Source organism: Procambarus clarkii, chromosome 54, assembly GCF_040958095.1.
Source record: "Procambarus clarkii isolate CNS0578487 chromosome 54, FALCON_Pclarkii_2.0, whole genome shotgun sequence".
NCBI classification, from domain to species: domain Eukaryota; kingdom Metazoa; phylum Arthropoda; class Malacostraca; order Decapoda; family Cambaridae; genus Procambarus; species Procambarus clarkii.
Window position 1 is genome coordinate 21,907,504 of NC_091203.1, and position 12,500 is coordinate 21,920,003.

A 12,500-nucleotide genomic window follows, 5' to 3' on the forward strand; every position below is an offset into this window, starting at 1 on the left:
GCGCCTCATTGATTTATTCCAATGCGCAAGACATGACCTTAACTGGAAGCTACGATTGTTTATGTGTGTGTGTGTGGGGGGGGGTGGGGGTGTGGGGTGTGTGTGTGTGGGGGGGGGTGGGGGTGTGGGGTGTGTGTGTGTGGGGGGGGGGGGTGTGTGTGTGTGGGGGGGTGTGTGTGTGTGTGTGGGGTGTTTGTGTGGGGGGGGGGTGAGGGTGTGTGTGTGTGGATATGTGTGTGTGTGGATATGGTGTGTGGATATGAAATAATTTATATCATCCTTTTTTCCAAGAAAGAGACAATGTCTCTGGCTTCTCTCAATGGAAACTTAAAGTTATGGACTGTCGCACAAACACACACAAAATGGTCCTAAAGTTAACGTTTGAAATGTGTTATAGGACTTGAGTATGAAGATAATAACTAGATCAATATAATCCCTAGTACATAGTACTAGGGATTATACTAGGGATTAGTACCTAGTACTAATCTAGATCAGATCCCTAGCACATAGTACATATATGTATTAAAGTATCACTAATATTGCACAAGTTGGTTCTAAAATGGCTTATTTATGTCGGGATAAGTTAGGTTAGGCCTTGTTTTCTTTTTGTTAAAGCCTTTTGAAAGACCTGAAATAATGCAATACATATACAATTTTTGGGTGCAAAAATATATGTTTTCAACCGCAACCCGTTCTCGCACTTTCTTACAGTCAATATTGACTTATTAAATACGTGCATATGTGACATACTAAACATACTAGTTTACCTTAAAAAGCTTCATGTGTGTTAACCTATAATAGGTTAAGTAATAATTGTAATTACGAAGCAATAAGATGCTTATCTTAACACTACTAAGAAGGTTAGGTAAGGTCGGTGTTTTCTATGAAGCTTTTCAAGGTAAACTAGTATGTTTAGTATGTCACATATGCACGTATTTAATAAGTCAATATTGACTATACGAAAGTGCGAGAACGGGTTGCAGCCATGCTGTCATCGCGGGGTATTTACACTACCTTGTTTGAAGGCCCTCAGGCCCACCACCGTAACTTGAACCTTGCCTTTCTTTCCCGTTCATATCATCACAAGCAGTTTGTTGCTTGGAGAATTATGCATGTCGTGATCATGTCTCCCTTCATTCTTGTGGGATGAAATTCTTAGTGACTCCTTTGTGTAGATTTCTGAATACAGTTTCTGATATATATATATATGTCGTACCTAGTAGCCAGAACTCACTTCTCAGCCTACTATTCAAGGCCCGATTTGCCTAATAAGCCAAGTTTTCCTGAATTAATATATTTACTATAATTTTTTTCTTATGAAATGATAAAGCAACCCTTTTCTCTATGTATGAGGTCAATTTTTTTTTATTGGAGTTAAAATTAACGTAGATATATGACCGAACCTAACCAACCCTACCTAACCTAACCTAACCTATATTTATAGGTAAGGTTAGGTTAGGTAGCCAAAAAAAGCTAGGTTAGGTTAGGTTAGGTAGGTTAGGTAGACGAAAAAACATTAATTCATGAAAACTTGGCTTATTAGGCAAATCGGGCCTTGAATAGTAGGCTGAGAAGTGCGTTCTGGCTATTAGGTACGACATATATATATATATATATATATATATATATATATATATATATATATATATATATATATATATATATATATATATATATATATATATATATATATATATATATATATATATATATATATGTTTCATTGAATATGACCGCATATTCTGTATTTATTATTTTCTGGTTTAGGGCTTCTATCCCTCTAACTATTTTCTTAGCATCAGGGCTTAATTGGAATAGGAGTTCTCCAAAACTCATTTTCGTACTTTTAAGGTGAAGAAAAGAAGTGATTTACTATAGAGTGTATTACACTTATTTGTATAATTTGCACGACGTTTCGAACCTCCATGGTTCATTCTCAAGTGAACAGATCTTACAATACTAGTTGATTTTATACCCGCATTAGGTCAGGTGATAATACAATGAAGGTGAAAACATGGGGGGATACATAAGGGATAAACATAGGGGCTGCAGAAGGCTTAATGGCCCATACGAGGCATCTCCTATCGAAACACAAAGATTAATCCAGTGTAATTGGCCTGTTATGTTGGACATTGTCTTCTGTGTTGGCATCGATATGTTCTTGTCTTGTCCTTACTCTCATGGTGGGTAGAGTAAATAGTTCCGTGATTTGGGTGTTCATGGTAGGTCGCTCTATTCTTATGTGAATTGTATCAAGAATTTGTAATCTTCTTGAATCTTGGGTTTTGTCTATTATACAAGTATTCTTGTTCAACATTTCTCTTGTTAGAGTAATGTCATGGGCTTGTCTCATGTGATTCCTAGGGGCACCAGATTGAAGATGGCATGTCAAACGCCTCGTCAGCTTGGTCGACGTCATACCTATGTACTTACATTGAAGGTTACATCCTTCGTGGGGGCAAGTGTACATGTATACAACGCTTGACTGCTGTAGAGGGTTCTCCGTCGGCTTCGGGCTGTTTTTGATAAGGAGTTCGGAAGTCTTCTTGGTTTTGTAGAATATTATCAGGTTTATGTTTTGGTTAGGAGTAGTGCTTTTTACTCCTTTACGGATTATTTCTTTCATTATTCTTTCCTCTTTTATATGTTCACTGTGCATGGTTGATTTGTAATATAATTTTATTGGGGGTGTTGTGGTTTCTGTTCTAGGTTCTGAATTATACCAACGGTCCAAGTGTCTTCTTATAGCAGCGTTTATTTCCGCGTTGCTATATCCGTTGTTCACCAATACCTGAGTTACTCTTTCAAACTCTCTACTCACGTTGCTCCATTCAGAGCAGTGGGTAAGCGCTCGACGAATATAAGCATTGAGAACACTGGCTTTGTATCTTTGGGGGCACTCACTTCTACCGTTCAGGCATAATCCTATGTTGGTGGGCTTGGTATATACGTTGGTGCTTAAAGAGGTTCCTGTTTTTGTTATTAGTACATCCAAGAATGGCAGACTGTTATTTTCACTATTTTCATGTGTAAATCGGAGTACTGACTCTCTCTCTAGGTGTCTTTTTAGGTCAATTAGTTCATCTGAGTCTTTTACTATTACGAATATGTCATCTACATAACGGCAGTATACAGTTGGTTTTTGTCTGCTACTGAAGACCCTATCTTCGATGGTTCCCATATAAAAATTAGCAAATAAAACTCCTAAGGGGGAGCCCATTGCTACTCCGTCTATTTGTAAATACATGTAAATACAAAATAAATTCTTCACCTTAAAAGTACGAAAATGAGTTTTGGAGAACTCCTATTCCAATTAAGCCCTGATGCTAAGAAAATAGTTAGAGGGATAGAAGCCCTAAACCAGAAAATAATAAATACAGAATATGCGGTCATATTCAATGAAACATGTTTGAAAGAAAACCTGCTGCCAGTATACACCAATATATATATATATATATATATATATATATTTTTAAATATGACCGAAAAAGTAAGATTAATAATTTTAACACGAATTTTCTCAATATTAATTATGTTTCTTTTCACTGTCGATGGTAATTGAAAAATCAATTCTCCAAAATTCACTTTTATTTCTAGTCTGACACGACACTTGAACGCGTTTCATAATAACTTATTACATTTTCAAAGACTTTTAGTTTACACACACACACAACTATAACCTGCAAACACTAAACAGAGTTTAAACAGCTTTCATTTTATACCTGCATTTGGGTGAGGTGATATGTTACAACAGTAACTGTTGTATATATATATATATATATATATATATATATATATATATATATATATATATATATATATATATATATATATATATATATATATATATATATATATATATATATATATTAGTATATTTTGGTAGCAGTCTTTCCTGTAGACATATATTATTAAATATGACCGAAAAAGTAAGATTAATAATTCTAACACGAATTTTCTCAATCTTTCGTACATTTCTTTCCACTGTTGGAGGTAATTCAAAAATCAATTCTCCAAAATAAAAAATAAAAATGAATTTTGGAGAATTGATTTTTGAATTACCTCCAACAGTGAAAAGAAATGTACGAAAGATTGAGAAAATTCGTGTTAGAATTATTAATCTTACTTTTTCGGTCATATTTAATAATATATATATATATATATATATATATATATATATATATATATATATATATATATACATATATATATATATATATATATATATATATATATATATATATATATATATATATATATATTCACAGTTATTCGTGGCATTACAAAGAACGAAAGAACAGTTCAGGATAAAGAAATACGTGTCACTTTGTGCCCGAGAAACTGGACAGTGCCAGACAATACAGAGAGTGTGAGTGCCAGATGGGCTCTCCATGGCACTATATCTCCAGCTGGCACCTCCACGGGCCACTAAGTCCTGGCCGGAAGTGCCGGCGCAAGAACACAATCTTCACCGTAAATCTTGGCTCGGGATTTGTGTATAATGGCGATTTATGGCACTCTCAGAGACGAATATCTCTGCTGGGCCTGGCACTCAGTGGCAACATGCTCCACTCTCTGGCTGTGGTAACATGCTCCACCCTCTGACTGTGGCACTGTGGCATGCTCCACCCTCTGACTGTGGCACTGTGGCAACATGCTCCACTTGCTGACTGTGGCACTGTGGCAACATGCTCCACTCTCTGACTGTGGCAACATGCTCCCTCTCTGACTGTGGCACTGTGGCAACATGCTCCACTCTCTGACTGTGGCACTGTGGCAACATGCTCCACTCGCTGACTGTGGCACTGTGGCAACATGCTCCACCCTCTGACTGTGGCAACATGCTCCCTCTCTGACTGTGGCACTGTGGCAACATGCTCCACTCTCTGACTGTGGCACTGTGGCAACATGCTCCACTCTCTGTCTGTGGCACTGTGGCAACATGCTCCACCCTCTGACTGTGGCACTGTGGCAACATGCTCCACCCTCTATCTGTGGCAACATGCTCCACCCTCTGACTGTGGCACTATGGCAACATGCTCCACCCTCTGACTGTGGCAACATGCTCCACCCTCTGACTGTGGCAACATGCTCCACCCTCTGACTGTGGCAACATGCTCCACCCTCTGACTGTGGCACTATGGCAACATGCTCCACCCTCTGACTGTGGCACTGTGGCAACATGCTCCACCCTCTGACTGTGGGAACATGCTCCACCCTCTGACTGTGACACTGTGGCAACATGCTCCACCCTCTGACTGTGGTAACATGCTCCACCCTCTGACTGTGGCAACATGCTCCACCCTCTGACTGTGGCAACATGCTCCACCCTCTGACTGTGGCACTGTGGCAACATGCTCCGCTCTCTGACTGTGGCACTGTGGGAACATGCTCCACTCTCTGACTGTGGCACTATGGCAACATGCTCCACCCTCTGACTGTGGCACTATGGCAACATGCTCCACTCTCTGACTGTGGCACTCAGTGGCAACATGCTCCACCCTCTGACTGTGGCACTCAGGGGCATGCTCCACCCTCTGACTGTGGCAACATGCTCCACCCTCTGACTGTGGCAACATGCTCCACTCTCTGACTGTGGCACTCAGGGGCATGCTCCACCCTCTGACTGTGGCAACATGCTCCACTATCTTCCTGTGGCACTATAGCAACATGTTCCACTCTCTGACTGTGGCAACATGCTCCACCCTCTGACTGTGGCACTGTGGCAACATGCTCCACACTCTGACTGTGGGAACATGCTCCACCCTCTGACTGTGGCAACATGCTCCACACTCTGACTGTGGGAACATGCTCCACCCTCTGACTGTGGCACTGTGGCAACATGCTCCACACTCTGACTGTGGCAACATGCTCCACTCTCTGACTGTGGCACTCAGGGGCATGCTCCACCCTCTGACTGTGGCAACATGCTCCACCCTCTGATGTGACACTATGGCAACATGCTCCACTCTCTGACTGTGGCACTATGGCAACATGCTCCACTCTCTGACTGTGGCACTATGGTAACATGCTCCACCCTCTGACTGTGACACTATGGCAACATGCTCCACTCTCTGACTGTGGCACTATGGCAACATGCTCCACTCTCTGACTGTGGCACTATGGCAACATGCTCCACACTCTGACTGTGGCACTATGGTAACATGCTCCACCCTCTGACTGTGACACTATGGCAACATGCTCCACTCTCTGACTGTGGCAACATGCTCCACCCTCTGACTGTGGCACTATGGTAACATGCTCCACCCTCTGACTGTGACAACATGCTCCACCCTCTGACTGTGACACAATGGCAGCATGCTCCACCCTCTGACTGTGGCAACATGCTCCACCCTCTGACTGTGGCAACATGCTCCACCCTCTGACTGTGACACTATGGCAGCATGCTCCACCCTCTGACTGTAGCAACATGCTCCACCCTCTGACTGTGGCAACATGCTCCACCCTCTGACTGTGGCACTGTGGCAACATGCTCCACACTCTGACTGTGGCACTATGGCAACATGCTCCACACTCTGACTGTGGCACTATGGCAACATGCTCCACCCTCTGACTGTGGCACTCAGTGGTAACATGCTCCACAAACCCTCCCCCCCCCCAGCAGGACCCAACAATACTCATCACATCCCCCAGGATAGACGTGATCCAGGCAGCTGTGGTGGCCTCTGGTAGGCACACCGACCGTCTCCCTGTCACTGTTAAGTCCTAGGACATTCCTAGTATAACTCCTAGTATATTCCTAGTATAACTCCTATAACTCCTAGTATAACTCCTAGTACATTCCTAGTATAACTCCTATAACTCCTAGTATAACTCCTAGGACATTCCTAGTATAACTCCTAGTACATTCCTAGTATAACTCCTAGTATATTCCTAGTATAACTCCTAGTATATTCCTAGTATAACTCCTAGTATATTCCTAGTATAACTCCTAGTATATTCCTAGTATAACTCCTAGTACATTCCTAGTATAACTCCTAGTACATTCCTAGTATAACTCCTAGGACATTCCTAGTATAACTCCTAGGACATTCCTAGTATAACTCCTAGGACTTTCCTAGTATAACTCCTAGTATATTCCTAGTATAACTCCTAGTATATTCCTAGTATAACTCCTAGTATATTCCTAGTATAATTCCTATAATTCCTAGTTCATTGCATTCACCTAGTATAACTTCTAGTATAATTATTAGTAGTGATAATAGTGCACAATAAAATCCCATTATCGTGATACATCTGGGAGAAAAGTCAGTAGAAGCAGTGAAGAGGATTCGAACCCAGGCCACTGGGTTGCCCTACACCAAGACATGCTCTAAAGCCCTGCACTCTGGGAGTCGACTGAATCCTCTAGGGTTCCTGAGGCCTCTAACTAGCAGCTAAACCACATCGTTAAGTCGTGGTGTGGTGGTTCGGGCTGGCGTTTGCTAGGGAGTACTAATTGAGCAGGTTCGAATCCTGCTCTTGGCTTCTACTTATGTTCTCCATAATGATATTATAATTAATTAATAACAGGAATATTACTCACAAGGGTTATTAATAATATTATAAGTATTGTGAGTTTCATAAGATTAATAAACCTATAAATTTAATAAGAAATAAGATCAATTGATTGGTCAGTGATCAATAAATGATCAATAAACCTGATCAATAAGATCGGGTTTATTGATCTTAATGATCATTTAATCATATAAGGTTTAATGTATAGATTGAATTACTGTCAGAGGAGAGAGGAGAGAGCCTTCCGTTGTTCAGTTCATAAACCTATTCAAACATAGGTTAAAATATTAAAATTTTAACCCTCACTACATATAACCTCATTTTAGGTCTATAACATTCTGCTATCATCAAGATTTATCATTTACTGGTGTGGTCTGACTCAGCATCTCTCATTTACAAGTGTTGTGGGTTTTACAACTGTCATTTACAACTCTGTTCTCTCTCTCTCTCTCTCTCTCTCTCTCTCTCTCTCTCTCTCTCTCTCTCTCTCTCTCTCTCTCTCTCTCTCTCTCTCTCTCTCTCTCTCTCTCTCTCTCTGTCTCTCTCTGTCTCTGTCTCTCTCTCTCTCTCTCTCTCTCTCTCTCTCTCTCTCTCTCTCTCTCTCTCTCTCTCTCTCTCTCTCTCTCTCTCCCTCTCTCTCTCTCTCTCTCTACATCTGTGTTATTTAGGTATTTATCACTAAACCCTCTGTCATATCTGTATCTATCATTTACATCTATTTTCTCTCTGTAACTAACATTTATATCTGCGTTCTCTCTCTGCATGTGTAATTTACATCTGTGTTCAATCTCTCTCTATTTCGTAATCTGTCTCTCTCTAAAATTCTAAAAACACATATATGACACATATGACACATATGACCTTCACTGCAAGCTATGATGGTGAGTTCCCCAATATGCCGAGGCATACAGGTGCCTACAGGTGTAATAACACCTGCCTCCAGCTCTCATTTAGCCGGCAAACGTTCGTTATTATATTTAACAACACCTGAATAATTTAACTCCCTTCACGATAACATTTACGTGACGTTGTAAATGAAAACTTACGTCGAATTTCCCTAGATTGAATAATTTTTTTGGGGGGAAGATGAGTTTTGATGGATAGGTGTGGATAATATATATTTTTTAATGCATAGGAACGTTCAGTTATTCCAGTTTGGGTATGGGGGGGGGATGGGGGGGGTTTTGATTTGGTAGACTATTTGGTCCAGTCGGCTGCATGGCTTGGTGATATTGGTATTGGTGGGTCGTTTCAGAATTTGTATTCAATATGAGCGTGGGCACTGAATAGAACATCAAACACACACACACACACGCGCGTGTGTGTGTGTGTGAGCGTGTGTGTGTGTGTGTGTGTGTGTGTGTGTGTGTGTGTGTGTGTGTGTGTGTGTGTGTGTGTGTAAAAAAGTGGAATGATTCACAGTTGAGAGAAGAGCTCAACCCCCCACCAAGCACAACTAGGTAAATACACACACACACACACACACACACACACACACACACACACACACACACACACACACACACACACACACACACACACACACACACACACACACCAGAAGTGCCAGGAAGCTGCAGACAGGTTTATCCAGCCCCAAAAGGAGAAAAATGAAAGGCAACAGAAGAATCCATGGTTCAATCAGGAATGTAAGGTAGCGAAGCAACTGAGTAAAAGAACATGGAGAAACTACAGAAATAACAGAACACCAGAGAGCAGGGAGAGATACCAGAGGGCCAGAAATGAGTACATCAGAGTGAGGAGGGAAGCAGAGAGACAGTTTGAAAATGACATCGCGAGTAAAGCCAAGACCCAACCAAAGCTGCTCCACAGCCACATCAGGAGGAAAACAGCAGTGAAGGAACAAGTGATGAAACTGAGAAAAGGGGGAGAACAGATACACAGAGATAGACAAGGAGATGTGTGAAGAACTCAACAAGAGATTCCAGGAGGTCTTCACAATAGAACAAGGAGAAGCCCCTGCATTAAATGAGGAGGCGGCAAACCAAGCAACCTTGGAGGAATTTGACCTCACCAGTGATGAGGTCAAAAGGTGTCTGCTGGAGCTGGATGTGACGAAGGCTGTTGGGCCTGAGAGAATATCACCATGGATACTAAAGGAAGGTGCAGAAGCACTAAGTGTGCCACTCTCTATAGTGTATAACAGGTCACTGGAAACAGGAGACCTACCGGAAAGCAGGAAGACAGCTAATGTAGTCCCAATATACAAAAAGGGTGACAGGCAAGAGGCACTGAACTACAGGCCAGTGTCCTTAACTTGTATACCATGCAAGGTGATGGAGAAGATCGTGAGGAAAAGGCTCGTAGAGCATCTGGAGGGAAATAACTTTGTAACGCACCACCAACATGGGTTCAGGGATGGTAAATCGTGCCTCACAGTTTAATAGGATTCTATGACCAAGCAAGACAAAATTGACAAGAAAGAGAAGGGTGGGCAGACTGCATTTTCTAGGACTGTCAGAAAGACTTTGACACAGTACCCCATAAAAGGCTGTTACAAAAGTTTACAAAAGTTGGAGCAACAGGCAGGAGTAAAAGGGAAGGTGCTCCAGTGGATAAGGGAGTACTTAAGCAACAGGAAACAGCGAGTAACGGTGAGGGGGGGAGACATCAGAGTGGCGAGATGTCACCAGCGGAGTCCCACAGGGCTCTGTACTTGGACCCATCCTGTTTCTAATATATGTAAACGATCTTCCGGAGGGTATAGACTCATTCCTCTCAATGTTTGCTGATGATGCAAAAATTATGAGAAGAATCAAGACAGATGAAGATAGACAGAGACTACAGGATGACCTGGATAAACTGGAGGAATGGTCTAGAAAATGGGTTAGCTTGGACAAGAAGCTGGGGTATGAGGACAAGGAGCTGGGATATGAGGACAAGGAGCTGGGATATGAGAACACGGGGCTGGTATATGAGGACAAGGAGCTGGAATATGAGGACAAGGAGCTGAGATATGAGGACAAGGAGCTGGGATGTGAGGACAAGGAGCTGGGATATGAGGACAAGGAGCTGGGATATGAGGACAAGGAGCTGGGATATGAGGACAAGGAGCTGGGATATGAGGACAAGGAACTGGAATATGAGAACAAGGATCTAGGATATAAGACCAAGGAGCTAGAATATGACGACCAAGAGAAGTAACAGTACCCCAAACTCTTGGACCATCGGGAATCGAACGTCGACCCAGCAAGACGCCAAGGCGCTATTTTACCGATCAGTTCATGTGACTATATACACCACTGGAAGCCACCCCCCCCCCCCCCTGAACACGTCGAGGAGATGCGAACGAGGCCAGAGGTCTCAAGGTCCAGCGTCTCAGACCCCCAGAAGATGGCCTCCACAGCACAAGGGAGTCAGTTTCCCGCTGAATGAGGAAGGTGCCGTTCTGGGAATAATCGCTCCTCAGCGCTCACTCGCGAAATCACCGCGCTATCAGTGACAGACTTCAAAGCAAGCTGAGACGGACGTTAAAGCAAGCTGAGCTCAGCTTGAGAACAAGCAGGGAAAGAAGAGCCTGTTCAGCAGAATCCTGCTGAACCCTGCTCAGAATCCTGCTGAACCCTGCTCAGAATCCTGCTGAACCCTGCTCAGAATCCTGCTGAACCCTGCTCAGAATCCTGCTGAACCCTGCTCAGAATCCTGCTGAACCCTGCTCAGAATCCTGCTGAACCCTGCTCAGAATCCTGCTCAGAATCCTGCTGAACCCTGCTCAGAATCCTGCTGAACCCTGCTCAGAATCCTGCTCAGAATCCTGCTGAACCCTGCTCAGAATGCTGCTGAACCCTGCTCAGAATTCTGCTGAACCCTGCTCAGAATCCTGTTGAACCCTGCTCAGAATCCTGCTGAACCCTGCTCAGAATCCTGCTGAACCCTGCTCCGAATCCTGCTCAGAATCCTGCTGAACCCTGCTCAGAATCCTGCTGAACCCTGCTCAGAATCCTGCTCAGAATCCTGCTCAGAATCCTGCTTAGAATCCTGCTAAACCCTGCTCAGAATCCTGCTGAACCCTGCTCAGAATCCTGCTGAACCAGGTGGTTCAGACTCTAAACTATCTCAGCTCAGGAACTCTGAGTGAAGCAAAGGGAAAACGAATCCAAATATTCTTTACTGGCTCTGGTGGGGCCATGATTAAGGGGGGCCACAAGCCGTGGCCCCTTAGCTCGTTAGTTCCCCAAGCCCCTTGTTACGTCCATTGTAGAGAAGGTCACGATGGTTCAGTAACCTCTGCTGGGCCCTTAATGACTCAATGACCTCAACTCACTCCGGGTGGAATGAGTGGTGTTTTGAGGTCTCCGAACGAGCGGCTCATTAGTAACATGGAATACGAATCATTTACACTCATAAGGGGGGGAGGGGGGTCTGTGTGTGATTTACACTCACAAGACCATGCACTCACACTCACACACACACAGCCGTGAGTGTGACACACTCACACTCAGCCCTCACACTCACACACAGCCGTGAGTGTGACACACTCACAAGACCATGCACTCACACTCACACACACAGCCATGAGTGTGACACACTCAGCCCTCACACTCACACACACAGCCGTGAGTGTGACACACTCACAAGACCATACACTCACACTTACACACACAGCCGTGAGTGTGGCACACTCACACTCAGCCCTCACACTCACACACACAGCCGAGAGTGTGACACACTCACGAGATCATGCACACACACTCACACACACAGCCGTGAGTGTGACACACTCACACTCAGCCGTGAGTGTGACACACTCACACACAGCCGTGAGTGTGACACACTCACAAGACCATGCACTCGCACTCACACACACAGCCGTGAGTGTGACACACTCACACTCATCCCTCACACTCACACACACAGCCGTGAGTGTGACACACTCACACTCAGCCCTCACACTCACACACACAGCCGTGAGTGTGACACACTCACAAGACCATGCACTCACACTCACACACACAGCCGTG

The 12,500-nt window shown here is 43.5% G+C and overlaps 1 protein-coding gene across 1 annotated transcript in view; it reads right to left on the reverse strand.

Moving 5' to 3' along the window:
• Positions 1 to 12,500, reverse strand: part of LOC138352720 (uncharacterized) — a 13,768-nt gene that overhangs the window by 1,023 nt on the left and 245 nt on the right. The gene's annotated exons all lie outside the window — the stretch shown is intronic.